Source organism: Furipterus horrens, unplaced genomic scaffold (assembly GCF_987537825.1).
Source record: "Furipterus horrens unplaced genomic scaffold, mFurHor1.1.pri manual_scaffold_1, whole genome shotgun sequence".
Taxonomy (NCBI): Eukaryota; Metazoa; Chordata; class Mammalia; order Chiroptera; family Furipteridae; genus Furipterus; species Furipterus horrens.
In genome coordinates this window covers 39,012,808-39,018,512 of record NW_028327171.1, presented here as the reverse complement: position 1 = coordinate 39,018,512, position 5,705 = coordinate 39,012,808, and the positions used below count along the sequence as shown (strand labels likewise).

The 5,705-nt window shown below is 42.5% G+C and overlaps 1 pseudogene; it reads right to left on the bottom strand.

Annotated features, from left to right (window-relative positions):
- Nucleotides 1-4,819: 4,819 nt before the first annotated feature.
- LOC150020904 (ferritin light chain pseudogene) lies at nucleotides 4,820-5,340 on the bottom strand (annotated as a pseudogene).
- Nucleotides 5,341-5,705: the final 365 nt, after the last annotated feature.

The window sequence follows — 5,705 nt, the reverse complement described above, 5'->3', positions numbered from 1 at the left end:
ATTCCCACTTGCTATGAACACCTGTCTGTGTTAATAAATGTATTTCTATAATATATTTTTAGATACCATAGTATTTAATTATGTGAATGGATCATAATTTCTTGTAGCTATTTACACTGGTCAGCTATTTAAAGGGTTTGAACTTCTCACTATGATAATCATCCTTATATTATACATATTTGTACACATCTTTAATATTTTTCCTCAGATAAATTCCCAGGAAGTGAATTTCTGGCCCAGAGGCATGCACATATTTAAGATCTTTGATGAGTACAACCAATTTATCCTCCAGAAAGGGACAATCACATGTCTTTTGGGGTGAAATATTCCTGAAATTCCCTGAATATTTCTGGGACAATGTGATAATCAGAAAATAAGGTCTGCTCTTAAAAGTTATGTGCACATAAAGAGATACTGATTTCAGGTCCCTCAAAGGACAGAATGACTAAAATAACAACAAAACCCCATAAAGCCATAAGACAGCATAGAAGCTGATACATACCCAGCAGTCACCATCACCTTGTGAAAAGCTTGCTTTTGCCAGTTAAAGCTTTTGTTTCAGAGCAACAAATAAAAGGTAATAGAATCTGAATGGTTTTTACCACAGTGGCCCTCCCACTCTCTACTCTGAAAGTACTTACTGGCTACCTGTACTTTTCAATTTAAGGGCTGCCTGTCGGAGAACAGGCAGCAGCATTGCTTGGAGGAGCAGTCCTCTTTATCAGCACACCTGACTCTCTTTTTGATGATGTCTTTATAAAATTTGTTACTTCCTTTTCTTTAATCTCCTGTGTGGTCACTTTAAATGTCATTCTTTGAACCGTCTCTTAGAGACAGCCCAAGAGAAAAATAATTGCATTAGTTACAAACAGCAGGACACAGCATAAGCCCAGAATGACATACCAGTCAGATTTAACACCTTTTCCTCCCATAGCTGTCCTAGATGTCTTTCGAGCTGATAATTAGGTTTCCAGGGTTTTCTTTCTCATTAGTGGCCCTGGTACTGTCAAAAACCCCCACTGAGAGTGAATTTATTTAAAGTAGAAATTAAATTCCAATACAGAGAGCAGAGCCAGGAATTCCCGCCACATCATCCGATGATAAAGGAATCTCTTGCCGGCCACTCTGTGCCCTGAAACAATTTAACAACGGCTTCTGTCTGGTTCCAAACTCAAATAGGGACTTCCAGATTTTAAATTCTCTATCTCAGTTTAATTAGTTTCTTCATTAGTTTGGATATAAGTGCTGGGTCATCTCCTGGAGCTGAATATCTCAAGCAGTGTGAAGAAGGGAGACATTGATACTTTGGAGAAAGCTTTCTTCTTTCTGTTGTGGGGAAGCTGACCCAGAAATGGAGCAGTGAGTGTAACGTGATGTAGGAGAGTGGAAAGGGGGACATGAACATCTATGGAAACAAAGAGAAAGAGGTGACCTAATTTCTTCTTTAGATACCAAAACAAGCTCTAGAGAAGGGGTGACCTTCAACCTGAGCTGGAGAATGGGTAGGATTTAGCTGGGTGGAGGAGATGTGTCCTCTGAGCATTACAGATGGAGGAGGGCAGGGTTGTTTATGGAGACAAAGTAGGAGAGGATCTGTGAAATGCCTGAGGAGACCATGCAGGATTCTCTCTCCAAACTTTTGCCCTTACTGCGTTTATTATCACCTGCTATGACCTTCGTTAAATGGTCATTTAAAAAGGGTAAAGTCTTTCTTGTTCTCTGTTAAAAGGGAGAAAGAAGAGTAGTGGTATCACTGAGTTTCCTACAGGGACCCAAATTCTGTTCTAGAGGGTTACATATACTATCCCATGCAGTCCTCACAATGACCTGTAGGGCTTGTTTTGCTTACCGCCGCCAGTTTTTGGATGAGGAAACTGAAGCTTATTTTGTGCACAACTGTCAAAGGCCATATCCCTGGTAAGTCATCTAAGGGGGCTTCGGAGTTGTCCCCGATGGCAGTGCTGGTATGTGCTCCGCAGGGTGGATACCTGGAAATTGGGGGAAAGAGAGGAGAGGTAGAGGAAACCTAAATAATTTGTCACCAACTTCCTAAGTGCATTTGCTCATTTATCTCTTATTCATTTAATAAAGGTCTCTACTGAACATTGGGGGTGACAGGACAGGCTAAGGCATGACTGTTACTCTTAATGACCTCACAGTCTTTGAAAATGGGAAGACTGATGGATTACATCCCACTGTAGAAATGCTCGGACGGAGGTACACCCAACGTACGGAGAGGATAACTGTGCCTGAAGGAGCCCGGGGAATAACGTGGAGATGGATCTTCAAGGATTACCAGGAGATTTTGGGGGGAAGACAAGTGAGTAAAGGTATTTGAGGCAGAAGGATCAGTGAGAGTGAAGGCATCGATCTCTGAAGGAAAACAAAGTGAGTGGAGACTAGCGCATTCGCTGTAGTAGAAAAAGGATGAGGAAGTACAGAGGAAGAAAAGCTAGGGATGGAGGCTGGGGCCAGGTTGAGAAGGGGCTTAAGAGTCATTCTGAGGACTAAGTTTAATCCTGTATATAGTGATAAGATAATCCTAGTGGTGATTTGGAGGACAGAGTTGAGGAAGGAAGAGACTGGGAAAGTAAAGAAAGCGGTTCCTGCTTCCCTGCCACTGTTGTTGAAGGGATGCAGGCCACCCTGGAGGTAGGAGGACTGTATTTTCTGCTCCCCACATCTGACTGTCTAACTTCTGTCAGTGCAAGATCCAGCTGGAACCTGGGATCTGCGCATTGCGGGGCCAGTCTCATCACCACAGAACAGAGGGTGGAATGGGGACTGAGGTTATGGATGAAACACTGGAATGTATTCACCCACCCTTCTCCATGGGAGATGCAACGACCTTTAACTTTTTGTCTCTTCATTGTTACTCGCTCTGTGAGAGAAATAATTGTTCCACTCAAGTCTCCTCAGCTATCAAAAAGGAGAATTAAAGATGATAAATTTAATGAGTTTTTAATCCAAGTGAAGTTTTTTGTTTTTTGTTTTTTTAAGTTGGTGAATAAAATACACCTTCTGTTGCCTGTGGCCTGATATTATCCTTGGCAGTGTTTACTTATGACTCAGTGCTAATGATTATCTAATACCACTGTTATTTTCTCTATTTATAGGTTTTATAATAAGAAACTTTAAGATCCTCAAGAGGGGTATATTTAAAAGCAACTCCACTATTAAAAGGAAATAATATTCTTTTAATAGTACTAGGACACAGTTTCCTGACATCTGTGTGTGTATGTGTGTGCATATGCACTCTTATTTATTATTTTCATGTTTATTTAGTTTATCACTTTATATTTTTAACAGCATTGGTGAAATATAAACATACAGTATGTCTTAGTCTGAGACAAAATGCCATAGCTGTAACAAAAATGCCATAGCTTGGTGGCTTATAAACAACAGAAATTTCTTTCTTATAGTTCTGGAGGCAGGAAGTCCAAGCAGACTTGGTGGCTGGTGAGATGGCTTTCTTCTCAAGATGTCCTCACATGGCAGAAGGGGGTTAGGTTGCTCCCTGAGGTCTCTTATAAAGGCACTAATCTCATTCATGAGGACTCCCCCTCATAACCTAATCAGCTCCCAGAAACTCCACTCCCTCACACTATCACCTCAAGGATTAGGTTTCAACTTATGAATTTTTAGGGGACGGGGCACAGACATTCAGTCTTTAGCACAGTACCTTGTGCATCATTATACACATAACTTGGCATATGTGTAAAACTGAAAACATCACCACAATCAAGATGGGGAACATATCTATCGCTCCTACAAGATGCCTCTTGTCCCTTTGTACTTTCTCCTCCTTCCCCTATTCCTTTTCTTCAGGCAGCCTCTGATCTGCATGTCACTACATATTCACATGATAAGTTTTATGAACAAGGAATAAAAGTCTGATGTATCAGGGAAAGCCAATTGCTTGCCCAAACATCCTTTCCCACCATTTTCCTTTTAAGTGAATCCTGATTTATATCATGGAGGGCAAGGAAATCTCTGGAAGAAATTTCCCCCAGCCTTCCCCATATCTAGGTATGGCTGTATAACTAAGATATTGCCAGTGAGACATAAACAGAAGTGGTATTTGAGACTTCTTAAAGGGAGCTAAATGGGCTTGGAACAAGACCTTTTTGTCTTTTTTTCTCGCTCCTCCTTCTGCTATGTGGAATAGGTATAATGGTTGGAGCTCCACCAGCCATATTGGACTACGAGGTGACCCTGAAAATGGAATCCATTCCCTTAGAGGATGGAGCAGAGAGATGAACCTGCATTTCTGATATTGCTATATAATGCACTGTCTACACCTGAACTTCTTTTATATGAAAGTATCTTAAGCAACTCTTATTTGCTTTTATTTTTATATACAATTGACCCTATCTGAACAGATACATTTATACTTCTATTTTTGCTTTCTCGGAGCAGTCAAAACAATGCCACCTGTTTCTATTTCCATTTGATTATATACCTGGTGTAGGTCCTCTTTAAAACATTTCTATTTCACCTAGCTTTGATGGAGAATTGGTCATTTTGCTGGGGTCAAGCCATTGCCTCAAAAATACTAGCAAGCAAATTGTTACAGCAACTTGATTCGCAAGGCTCTGACTCATCAACTCCTCTGACAGAATAAAGTGATAGACATTTATTTTATTTTAATTTTTTTGTGGCACAAAGCTTTATTGTTTCCATTTGGTACACGGCACAGGACAGACCTCCAGGGTGGTTAATAGGCTGCCCAGTGATTGCAGGCAGAGGCTCAGGCAGAAAGCAGACTTCCAGGAGGATGCAGAGAGCCTCTTCAAAGGCCTCTGGGCTCCAAAGGCTCCTAGTTGTGCTTGAGGGTGAGTCTTTTCAAGAGATACTCTCCCAGCCCAGCCTGGGGTCAGCCAGCCTGCAGAGGTGAGTCAGGCGGTCTCCCACCTTCTTGATGAGTTTCACCTCCTCATCCAGGAAGTGGCTCTCCAGGAAGTGATAGAAATGAGGGTCTTGCATGCAGGTAGGACTCAGGGCATGCACATTCAAAAGGGCCTGGTTCAGGTTCTTCTCCAAGGCCAAGGTGGCTTCCATGGCATCCTGAATGTCACCCCACTCATCTTGAGACAATTTCTGCTCATCTGGAAAGAGGGCATGGGGGCCACACTGGCTTTGCATCTTCAAGAGACACCTGCCTCCTTCAACCTTCTCCAGTTCTCTGCTGCCAGCTCTCAGAAGAGGTGACCTGCATCCCCCAGAGCCACACAGTGGAGGAGAGGAGTAGGTGCAGGAGGCCCACGGATGTAGGTTGACCAGGTCGTTGATGGCAGCCTCCACCTCTGTGGAATAATTCTGATGAAGTAGAGAGCTCATGGTTGCTCAGCTGTAAGAACTTAGGCTCAAAAAATGGTGTTGGCTGGTCTTGGATGGCTGGTGTCAGGATGGCTGGTCTCAGGTTGGCTGAAGTGGTTCCAAAGGTTGCAACTGAAAAAGTGGTTGGAGGGTGGTTGGAGGCTAGAAGAAGCGGTGTCCTTTTCCTGGGTCTGTTCCATTGAAAAACTTGTGAAGCAAGAGGCAGATTCAGGGAACTGCCAAAGGCACTGCCTGAACTGCTCTACATTTGGGCACTTTTTATATTAAGGGGATTTCATGATGTGTGATGCCTTGAACACTTTCAAGGAGGCTTGGGGAGAATCCTCTGACCCCCTCTATGTTAAGGAAAAGAAAAAAATGTAAAT